This window comes from Chiloscyllium plagiosum, unplaced genomic scaffold, assembly GCF_037043375.1.
Source record: "Chiloscyllium plagiosum isolate Xiang-an unplaced genomic scaffold, Cpla_swu_hap1 HiC_scaffold_9, whole genome shotgun sequence".
Lineage (NCBI taxonomy): Eukaryota > Metazoa > Chordata > Chondrichthyes > Orectolobiformes > Hemiscylliidae > Chiloscyllium > Chiloscyllium plagiosum.
In genome coordinates, this window is record NW_028270147.1 from 19,475,396 (window position 1) to 19,487,816 (window position 12,421).

General features: G+C 39.7%; 1 protein-coding gene across 6 annotated transcripts in view; it reads right to left on the reverse strand.

Annotated features, from left to right (window-relative positions):
* znf644b (zinc finger protein 644b) overlaps positions 1-12,421 on the reverse strand; it is a 191,424-nt gene that overhangs the window by 66,527 nt on the left and 112,476 nt on the right. The gene's annotated exons all lie outside the window — the stretch shown is intronic.

Consider the following 12,421-nt stretch of genomic DNA (forward strand, 5'->3'; position numbering starts at 1 on the left):
TTAAGAACAAATCTTTAAATAATAGTGCAATTGCACAGCTAAATGTAGAATACTAAGACTGTCAACAATGCACTTATGAAGAAATGAATTCATGCTAGCTTTATACACAGGTACATTTTCTAGCTTCACTGCTGAAGACAGACAGAAACTTGCTTGCACCAGTGGCGAAGGCAGATATCCTCATAATACTTGAGTAATACTTTAACTGGCAATTGCATGTCAAGGCACACAAGGCTATGAGCCGTGAGCTGAAAAATGGGATTAGAATAATTCGGTGCTTATTTTTAACTGGCACAGACTTGATGGGCTGAAAGTGCATTTTTCTGCATTGCAGACCTTGCTGATAACCTTGATCTGAAGCTTAGCTTGAACATTTAAATATCATTACTTCAATGATTCATGGTCTTGCATTGGTAAAGTCTATCTCAAACTGGTAGACTCATATCTGAAGTCTCAGAGTATATTTTCCATTAATTCACATGAAACAACATTGATGACGATAGCTGTAAAGGTGGCAAGGATTATGGGGAACAGGCATAGTCCTGTTTGGTGAGGGCAAGATCAAATCAGACAAAATCTTAATATATGGAAGACCAGACTAGAGGCCTGTATGGCTTTCTGCTGCTTCTGTCTTGCTGAAATACTAAATATGCTGTCAAAGAATTTCATCATGGACGCAACAAGACAGTCCAAAAATTTAACAATCTGAATTATTGTTCCCTTTGAAATGTGGTAAGCGCTGTCCTGCAGAATGCAAAATTACTTGATGGCTTGACTCCTATTTTCAGAAATCTTCAAGTTCTAACATAGAACAATACAGCGCAGTACAGGCCCTTCGGCGCTCGATGTTGCGCCGATCCAAGCCCACCTAACCTACACTAGCCCACTATCCTCCATATGCCTATCCAATGCCCGCTTAAATGCCCATAATGAGGGAGAGTCCACCACTGCTATTGGCAGGGCATTCCATGAACTCACGACTCGCTGAGTAAAGAACCTACCCCTAACACCTGTCCTATACCTACCACCCTTAATTTAAAGCTATGCCCCCTTGTAATAGCTGGCTCCATACGTGGAAAAAGATTCTCACTGTCGACCCTATCTAAACCCCTAATCATCTTGTACACCTCTATCAAGTCACCCCTAAACCTTCTTTTCTCCAATGAAAACAACCCCAAATGCCTCAGCCTTTCCTCATACGATCCTTCTACCATACCAGGCAACATCCTGGTAAACCTCCTCTGCACCCGTTCCAGTGCCTCCACATCCTTCCGATAGTATGGCGACCAAAACTGCACACAATATTCCAGATGCGGCCGCACCAGAGTCTTATACAACTGCAACATGACCTCAGTACTCCGGAACTCAATTCCTCTACCAATAAAAGCCAGTACGCCATATGCCTTCTTCACCGCACTATTTACCTGGGTGGCAACTTTCAAAGATCTGTGTAACAAGTGACTCTTCCTTCTATTTCTTGCATTCTTATCCATGGGAATTACTTTGAGCTACAGTTATTATACTACAGGCTATTTACATTTCATCGTAACTTGGTAAATACCAAACGATATTTTTAAATTAACTTTTACTTATTCTGTTTATCTTGGACAACACATCTAAATGGTCAGCTGGTAGACTGCACTCTTGACCTACCACTTGTGGTTGCAGTTATCAAGCAACTTTGTTTTTTCTATCCTAACTAAACAAGTTTCATCGTAGAAATGATGCCAAGTATGGAAGTCTAATGTGAGTTGGGAATTTTATTGTAAAGAAATACCTGCTTTAGAGAAGTTACCTTTTGCTGTCAATATCACGTAGCAAAACAAGGGAAGCTATTAGTGCAAAAAAATGCATATGCAAAAAAACCCTCCATATTAAATGAAAATATTAACATTGGAAATGTATTATATGCTACCATTGAACAAAACTGGTTGTCAACCCGACTTTAGCATTGTGCAAATACTTCATGCCTCCTCAAACCTATGAAAATCTAAAAATTAACAAATAAACAGTCAGCATCAATCCCAAGGTTCTTATATATTTTCCATAACTCCTGATCACTCCAAGACTTCGTGATGTTGTTGAAACATCAGTCAAGTTTGCATTTCAGTGTTGTGGAACATTGCTCATTACAGGTAAAGCTCTGATATCTCAGTTAGTGAGGAAAACCAACTAACTAATAACCAAGCTGTTTCATTACAGGTTGAATTACATTACCAGCCTTGCACAAAAGAGCTAAGGTACTCTGAATGCTTTAATGTTACAAGCATATTTTGCTAAGTGGCAGACTTCAAAATTTATGTTTTGTTTGCCAGAAACAAAACTGCTTGGATTGAGTGCATCCACAAATGGCACCTTCTAGTAGGGTCAGAAGAGAAACCAAACAGTCCGCCATTTGGATGTGGCATCATGCAAGATGAAACAGAAAGGGAAAAGCCTGAAATAATCTTTTACTGTAGGAATAATTTGGCATTTACCAAATCATAACAAAATACAAATTTAACAAATGGTTTGTGGTATAATAATTATAGCTCATGGTCATTTGCCAGTACAGAATTCGAATACTGCTGAAAACATTTTGTTAAAGCTTTTTGCATTACACTCATCTGAATATTTCATAGAAATTCCAATTTTAGTGAAAGCCAATACTTATACTCTATGAGAGGACAGTGCTGATTGGTTGCAAGTAGACTCGCTGGTAAAGGTGCCACCATGGATTTATGATGATCAACAACTAACTGCCAGTCTTTAAGTTTTAAAACAAGAAAGTTGATTCTAACTGATCAAGGTATCACCCTGTGAAATGAACCAGCAAAATGGTCATCACTTATTTTGTTAAATTGAAACATGTGCAGAACATGCCCATTTTCTTCTGTTTGTGAAAAACACAGTTTGGGAGTAAATGTAAAATTACTGTATATTATTACTACTAATGTGCATTACTATATAACAAAATATATGAATTTCAATGCTAATGACAACAGATATTTAGGTCATATGTCCCAAGGAATGGTGAATTTTATCAAACAGTGCATCCCTTCAGCACTTCAGAACAAGGTACTGATCATATCCTTGCTTTCAAAACCTGCAGCAGTGTCCAACATTAGGTTAAATTCTTCAATTGGACAATGTTTGCAGGATAATCCTATGTGTACAAAAAAATTACACTGACAACCGATTTAAGATTGGCAGTGGAGCTTGCTAAGTGACATACTTGTGGACATTAGATGTTACACACATTAACACCCACTGAGCTCCACTTCCAACTTTTTTCAAAAAACAAAAAAAAGCATTTATTTCATACCCCTAATTGAAAGTGAGTGGTTCCTTGGGCCATTTCACAGGGTAATTAAGAGTTAACTACATTGCTTTGGATCTCAAATCATACGCAGGCCAAATCTGCTAAGGACAGCAGATTGCCTTTCTTAAGAGACATGAGCAAACGAGATGTTGTCTTAAACCACAATTGACAATGGTTAGACAGTCACCATTAGTCCAGTTTATTAGTTACTGAAATCTGGAATTAAAAGTGGCATTTGAATTAATGTCTCCAGAACATTAATCTAGGGTTCTTGATTACTAATTCGGTGATATTAACATTAAGCAACAGCGAGAATTCCTTTGAGTTCCCAAACAACAATCAAATATTATAAACCATTGTCACAATATTGAAATTCAAATCATTCACAGTAACATTTCTACAATTTTGCATGACTTGATTTATACCATCCTAAAGTACAGGGACTGTTAGAGGCCTGAGATATTACAAGGTAAAAACAATGACTGCAGATGCTGGAAACCAAATTCTCGATTAGTGGTGCTGGAAGAGCACAGCAGTTCAGGCAGCATCCAAGGAGCAGCGAAATCTATTCGCTGCTCCTTGGATGCTGCCTGAACTGCTGTGCTCTTCCAGCACCACTAATCCAGGCCTAGATATTACTCCCACCCTCAAAATATTTGCCTTGCTATATCCCATCTCAATCCAAAATATATTCCACACCTTGATTTTCCAAGGTAAGTTTATTTTTCACTACTGTACAGATTTCATCCTTTATTAATGGAGCTACTTGGCTTTCTCTTCTTTTACCAAGGGTGGCACAGTGGCGAGCACTGCAGCCTCTCAGCACCAGAGACGAGGGTTCAAGTCCACCCTTGGGTGACTGTCATTTTGGAGTTTACACACTTTTCCCGTGTTTGTGTGGGATTCCTCCAGGTGCTCTGGTTTACCCCCATAGTCCAAAGATGCGCCAGTTAAGTAGGTTGGCCATGTTAAATTGCCATAGTGTGTTGGGATGTGCAGGTTAGGTGGATTAGCCATGGGAGATGCAAGGTTACAGGAATGTGGGGGGGTGGGACTGATCTGGGTGGCATGTACTTTGGATAGTCGATGTGGGCATGATGGGCCAAATGCCCTGCTTCCACACTGTAGAGATTCTATAGGTCTGAAAATGTCAAGAATCCCCAAATTAAAAATTCTCTTATGTCCTTTATGATTTATATTCCAGTCAACTGACCATCTCAACCTATTCTTATCCTATTGAACTTATTTCTTCCCAACTCAACTCCAGTTTTTCCCTGCATTGAATCATCATTTCATGCCTCTTCTGATGCAGCAGAAGCTGAGCTTTCCAGCTTTTGTTATTACTTCAGTTTTTCAGCTGGGCCACCTTGCAATAATATTGCTCCAAAAGGTACCAAATCAAATTTATTTCTCCTTTTCCCACTAATTCACACACCTTGTTCCAATTGCTGTGTATATTAAAGGCCTTGATTTGAATTTTGCTAGTTTCCTTTACTGAATCCTTCTTTGCATGTACTTTGTCCTTTCTGTCACACATCACTTGGTACACATCACCTGCACAACTCCCCTGCACTATTGCCTTGTTCTTTATCATTTAGATTAGATTCCATACGGTGTGGAAACAGGCCATTCGGCCCAACCAGTCCACACCGACCCTCCGAAGAGTAACCCACCCAGACCCATTTCACTCTAACCAATGCACCTAACACTACGGGCAATTTAGCATGGCCAATGCACCTGACCTGCGCATCTTTGGACTGTGGGAGGAAACCCACGCAGACATGGGGAGAATGTGCAAACTCCACACAGACAGTCCCAATCATTACCTTACTAAAATTCACATCATGTGAATCTTGCCCCATCTGCAGCCCTGCTTACTCAATTTGGTGCAATGGTGCAAGTGAAGCCTGGCCCAAACAGTTTCTTCTTTCCCCAGTACTGCTGCTGGCCCAGAAATCAAAACCTGTTTCGCACACACCAATCTCCGAGGCATGCACTCAACTTTCTCATCTTACTGACCCTATATTAATCTGCTGCTCATGGATCAGGTGGTAAACCCAGAGATTTTGGTGGATCAGGTTGTCAGTCGGCTCACTGAAATGAAAGGTTTGTTTTCAGACGTTTTGTCACCATGCTAGGTAACATAAGCAGTGAGCCTCCGGTGAAGTCCTGGTGTTATGTCCCACTTTCTATTTCAGTCTTGGTCTTTTAAGGTGGGTGATATCATTCCCAGTTCTTTTTCTCAGAGGGTCCAAATCAATGTGTTTATTGATGGAGTTCCGGTTTGAATGCTTAGCATGACATCACCCACCTTAAAAAAATCAAGACACACAAATAGAAAATGAGACATAACACGATGGCTTCACTAGAGGCTCATTGATGATGTTACCTAGCATGGTGATGAAACGTCCGAAAACCTTTCAGCTCAGCGAGCAGCCTTACAACCTGAACCTCAACCTGAGCTACAAATCTTAAAAATCACAAATCTTGGTGGCTCTCCTTTTATTAATTTAGCTCTAAATTGTTCATACCTCACCCACTCCCCCCAAAACACAATATTGCAGTCAGTTTGCTCATTTGATTTGAAGTTCCTGCTCTCATCCATTCGATTTGTAAGAACCTGTACCTCTTGAACAAGTGTAAGGACTAAGGCTCCCCCATTGTTAACTTCTAGATTCCAAAACAAATCACACACTCCTGTGATTCCTCTTGGAATAAAAGGTTTAAAAAAATCAAGATATCTAATAAAATGCTGGCATTTATACCTGGAGGACTTAAGTAAAAGAATGCAGAACTTTTGCTACAGCTATACAAAACATTGGTTAGATGCCACTTGGAATACTGAGAGCAGATCTGGGCATCACACTTTAGGAAGGCTATCGTAGCCTCGGGGGGATACAATGTACATTTACAAAAAGATAACTGGTCTTGGGTTAAGTTGTGACAGATTAAATAAATTAGGCTTGTTTTCTCTAGAATTTAGAAGGTTAAAGAGTGATCTAATCAAAGTCTTCAAGATTTCAATGGGAAAAGGCAGGGTAGATAAGTTTTGCCACTGGAGATTCTAGAACTAGGAAGCATCATCTGAGAATTAGGGCTCAACTGTTCAGAAGAGTTGCTGGGAAGCACTTCTATACACAAAGAGTGAGAAAGGTTTGGAATTTTTTTCCACAAATGTCAGATGATTCCAGATCAGTTGCTAGCTTTAAATTTAGGATCGATAATACCTTTGCTGAACAAAAATTTAAGGGAAATGGGCCAAAAGCAGGTATATGGAGTTAGGCAATAGATCAACCATGATCTATCTCACTGAATGACAGAATAGATTCAGAGGGGTGAATGGCCTACTTCTGTTCCTTTTGTCCTTTGTTCTTCCTGATACTTGTCAGTTTCAGAAGCTTGAATTCTAGCTCGTCAATTAAGTTGAAATGTCTTCAAGGTACAATCACTTGCTGCAGACGCAATTGCTTTGAATCAACTGATATCCATCAATCAATCCAACACATCACCTGAACCAGTCATCTCCATCACACTCTGCTCATGTAGAGTTAAATTGGATTTTTAATTTTTGAAATGTCACTATCAGTTTCTGGGCAAATGTAAAAATTTTCAATTTCCAATCCAATCTAGTCCCACCTGCCAGCACCCGGCTCACATCCTCCAAACCCTTCCTATTCATATACCCGTCCAAATGCCTCTTAAATATTACAATTGTACCAGCCTCCACCACATCCTCTGGCAGCTCATTCCATACACGTACCACCCTCTGCGTGAAAATGTTGCCCCTTAGGTCTCTTTTATATCTTTCCCCTCTCTCCCTAAACCTATGCCCTCTAGTTCTGGATTCCCCACCCCAGAGAAAAGACTTTGTCTATTTATCCTATCCTTGCCCCTCAATTTTGTAAATCTTCAGCATCTGCAGTTCTCACTTTTGCCTAGAAAGTGAGGACTGCAGATGCTGGAAATCAGAGTAGAGTGGGTGGTGCTGGAAAAGCACAGCAGGTCGGGCAGCATCCGAGGTGCAGGGGAAATGATGTTTCGGGCATAAGCCCTTCAACTGACATGCAAACAGCAGGAGTCAGTGGCTAGTGATCAGAAGCAGACCACCTTGCCCTAACCCGAAGACACACAGGCCAGTTTCAGTACCTGTACTGCCAATTCCAATGTCATCAGTTAACTAATTAAAAAATACAGAGAATCAACCCTTGGAACTTACTGCTCAAATACTCGTTGAGTAATGTTCAAGCAATGGGAGCCATGTGGCAAAGATACTTAAAATGGTGTCTTATTTATATAATGTGTATCAGCCTACTAGATTCAGTACTATGCTAATAGCAGAAGAGCAAAAATTACTGAATTGATCTGAGGTCAGAAGAGCTTCTTTCGAATTCAAATTTCAACTTCAAACTTTAATATCAATGCAAATCAGCAGTAAAAAATAATGGATTATAGAAAGAAAAGAATAGATATTGAATGAAAGAAAGAAAGCTCAATGAATTAAAATTCCTTTCATAAGCAAGCGCTGAGTTGTTTCATAAAACAAGTAAATCTGCTCTGGTTGGAGTGTATCACAGATAGACGGGAGAGAAAAAAAGGAAGGAACAGGCAAGTAGAGAAAGAAAACAGCAGAGAAGTGTTGGGAAGAAACGGATGCTCAGAATGCCAGGAAGTGAAGAGATGTATAATGAAATCAGCCTCACGTCAAGTTTTGAGCATCCTGATTTGAAGCAGATCAATCTTCAGAAATGAAGAAAATATCAGCACCATCTAGTGGTCATTTTTTCTTCTTGCTTTTGATACTCAGTTACAATTTACATCACTAGATGTCACTATTATTAGCAGTAAATTCACAAAAACATGTTAATTTTCTCCTGCAAGTATCACATAGTTATATCACAGCAAACAAATTGTAAATATTGTGGCCACAACTTCTGTTGTTTCAATGACAATTATTTAAAAACACATTTCATAAACTTGCCAGATTTATTCAGTTTTGTGCCAACTGTGAACTGTAATGGTGTTTTGGTCTTCATCTGTTGGGAATTGGGTATGGGCTGCCCAAACACATTTCACTTAGAACCCTCAGAGAGACTTCAGTCCCATCTGTTTCAGATCAGTATTCCAACTCACACCACTACAAAATCCTTATAACTTGCCAATTTTAAAAATGAACAAATTACATTGAAGACCCCATAACTGTAAACATGGGTATTAACTATACACATCATTTATTTTTGCCTGTAGATGCAATGGAACAAAAATTCATTTGCTTGTTTACAAAGTGAGCATTTTACTGTGATTTATGTTAAATCAGGCAACACCAAACTTGTCAATTGTGATGAAGTGCTGCCATCCACAGGCTGATACTTTCACTTAAGTTTATTTCTCATTTTATGGCTTCAAATAAAGCATGTATTGATTCAAAATAAACAAAACTAACAGTAGGTAAGAAATAAATTCTGTAAGTTTGTTCACTGACCTGTAGGGTTTGCTTTCATACATTTTGTCACCATGTTAGTAACATCAGTGAGCCTCCAGGGAAGCGCTGGTGTTATGTCCCACTTTCTATTTATGGGTCTTGGTCTCTTAAGGTGGGTGATATCATTTCCTGTTCTTTTTCTCGGAAGTTGGTAAATGGGGTCCAAATCAACATGTTTATTGATGGAGCTTCGGTTTGAATGCCAGGCCTCCAGGAATTCCAGTGCATGTCTCGGTTTAGCCTGTCCTAGGATGGATGTGTTGTCCCAGTCAATGTGGTGTCCTTCTTCATCTTTGTGTAAGGATACTAGTTACAGTGGGTCATGTCCTTTGGTGGCTAGTTGGTGTTTGTGTATTGTGGTTGCTAGTTTTCTACCCCATTTTACCAACCTCTGCAAAGAACCAGAAATTATATCACCCACCTTAAGAGACCAAGACACACAATTAGAACATGGGACATATCTCTAGCGGTTCACCAGAGGCTCACTGATGATGCCAGCTAGCATGGCAACAAAACTTCTGAAAACAAACTTTCCAGCTCAGCAAGCAAACTTACAACCGGAACCTCAACTGGAGTTACAAATCTTCTCAAAAATCAGATTATTAAAATTTTAGGTGTGTAAATTCAATAACTGCAGAACTTGTCAACTTTAAGTCTTTAAACTATTTATTTTCATCAATCCCCACTTCTCAGGCCATGGAGAATTATAAATTCTATTGTTATTATGCAATTCAGGGATTTTTGTTTGTTTGGAGCTCACATTGTACTTGTAATTAGACCAATTCACTTACTCAGTCCATTCTCATTACTTGGAATTACATGTTATAACCATTTAATATGTTCCAGGTTTCTGACATTATTTCTTCAATCCAGTAAATGATTTTAGTAAACAGTTTGCACTAAGATCCAGGTCATGACCATTTGCTATGTAAAAATATTTCCCTACATCTTTTATTAATATCTTTAAATCAGCCCTTTTCTCTTTAAAAAACCTCTTTAATTAGCAGTTTTGCTTGTCAACTGATCCAACCTATCTAACCTTGTACACTATCAAATTCCCCCTCAATTTAGTTTGTTCCAACAAAACCAACTCCAGGTCATCCATTCAAGCCTTATAACTAAAATTCTTCATCCCCAAAATAATTTTGGTAAATTACTTCTGCAGCCTTCCAGGAACTCTGAGATCCTTCCCCAAGTGTGACGACCATACTGACTGCAAGATCCAAGTTGTGGACTAACCAAAGTTTTATACAGATCCAGTGTCACGCCTGGACTCAAGGGGCACAAGGTTTTCTTCTGAGGCTAAGTGTTATGGCTGATCCGAAAAGTGAACAGGATTTCTGCTTCAGAGCAGGTCAGATTTTCCCATATGATTATGTTTTTCTCAGCTTATTACATATGCACTGATGCGTAAAGTGCCAAAATTTCATAAGCAGGAAGTTCTGAAGCCTGCCAAGAGCTCTGGTCTCCAACATCCAGGTACCATATTTAAAAACTCAACCTTTGTTCATTATCCCCACCCACCCAGTGATGTCATGAGAACAGGCAAAAAGCAGTGGCACACTTCAGACGTTCTCCTAAAGCTTATATTGGCCAGAAAAGAAATTATTTTCATTGGAATCGCAATAAGAAGCCATCTCAACTGACAAATGCAGCTGGACAGCAGTGGGTGCAGAGGTCAGCACCTGTGGTGGCTCAAGAGAACTTGGCTCTGGTGTTGCAGAGATCTGCTACAGTCTGCTAGGGCACATACTACTGAATACTAATGCTCTAAGTCAGTAAGAATTACAATGTTCTACATATAGCAATAGGTGTTCCCAGGCAGATCACAGCATGGACTTTGGTTCTGGAAGTCCCTGCCATACAAAAACCTGAGATCCGCACAGAAGAAATTAGAGGGAACACAGGCTGCCACAATACAGGGCTGCAACACAGGAGGTTGTATGCCACGTATTTCCATCAGATAGTTCAAATTAGATTAGATTACAGTGTGGAAACAGGCCCTTTGGCCCAACAAGTCCACACCGACCCGCCGAAGCAAAACCCACCCATACCCCTACATTTCCCCCTTCCCTAACACTACGGGCAATTTAGTAATGCCAATTCACCTGACCCTGCACATCTTTGGACTGTGGGAGGAAACCGGAGCACCCGGAGGAAACCCACGCAGACACGGGGAGAACGTGCAAACTCCACACAGTCAGTCGCCTGAGGCGGGAATTGAACTCAGGTCTCTGGCGCTGTGAGGCAGCAGTGCTAACCACTGTGCCACCGTGCCGCCCTCAATACAATGTCTCATTTCATCGGAGCTATCAATGAAGTGGTATTGGCAGTACAGGGTACTGCTTCTCAGTTGCCAGGATTCACATCAAAAAAAGCAGCCAGAATGTTCAGCAGCTCACATCCATCAGGTCACTGGCCTTTCAACACAATTAGCTGACATCGGACAGCTTTTCAAAGATTTGCATGGGACAACCACAAAATATTGCATCTTGAGTGGAGACCAATTCTGACTTCAGAGCCACTTTCTGGCTCCAATCAGGTTTGCTGACTGTGCAGCTGCTTTGCCTGGCAGATGTGTTGGCCAAGTCAGGCTTCATCCATAACACTAAGTGTCTTTAGAACAAACCATTCTGTGCATAATAGTCAGTCAGACTCATTTCCAGTAAGGAAATGTCAATTACTCGTGGACATAGGTTTAAGGTAAAAGGGGTTAGGTTTAAAGGAGATAGAACAGGCAAGCTTTCTTTAAAAAGAGAGTGTGGTTAAGTGCCTGAAATGCCAGAGGTGTTGGTAGAAGCAGATGCAACAGCAATGTTTAAGAGGTATCTTGATAGATTCGCGAATAGGCAGAGAATACAAGGATACAGACCACATAAAGGCAAAAGGTTTTTCATTTACAAAGGCGTCATGTCAGCACAGTCTTAGTGGCCCAAAGGGCCTGTTCCTGTGCTGTACTGTACTGTTAATTATTCTAATATGAAGAATTAAGGAGTTTCAAAAGAAGCCAAAAGATGAGTGAGGGTTTCAACAGCAGAGCAGACAGAACAGGAGATTTGAAATTATGTAAATATGAAACATTATGGAAAGTACTGAAACTGATCTAACAGAGAACAGTTCAAATGACTGCCAAAGAATTTTAGTAAATTTTGATCATGGATGATCATATGAGGAGCACTGGGATGTTCTGTTGCACTGAAGGGAGTAGATAAATTTAATGTATTCTTATTCTGCAATTATTCAACAGAGGATCCTTTAAATTTTTTATTAAATTTTGTTGATGCGTTGTCAGGTAGCCAGACAATGATTCAACTTGATTTCTTTTATTTCTTTGTACATTTTCTGAAAGTAGCTATGATTCAGGGAAACCTGTGTCAAAGCTTTAGTTTAACAAAATTAAACAGAAATTTCTTTAAATGGAATGAGGTATATTAGACATGTTTGCAGAAAATCTAGGCTCAATGTAAATAATAAATTCAAGTACAATGAAGTAAAGAAAATAACTGCATTTTCATTCCAGTGAATTTATTCAAAAAGTACTTAATTTTAAGACAAAACTCTGTGGATTGATGATAAACAGCTTTAGAAGCAATCAGAACAACTGTAGCAACTGGATTATGGAGTAATGCATGAATTTTACC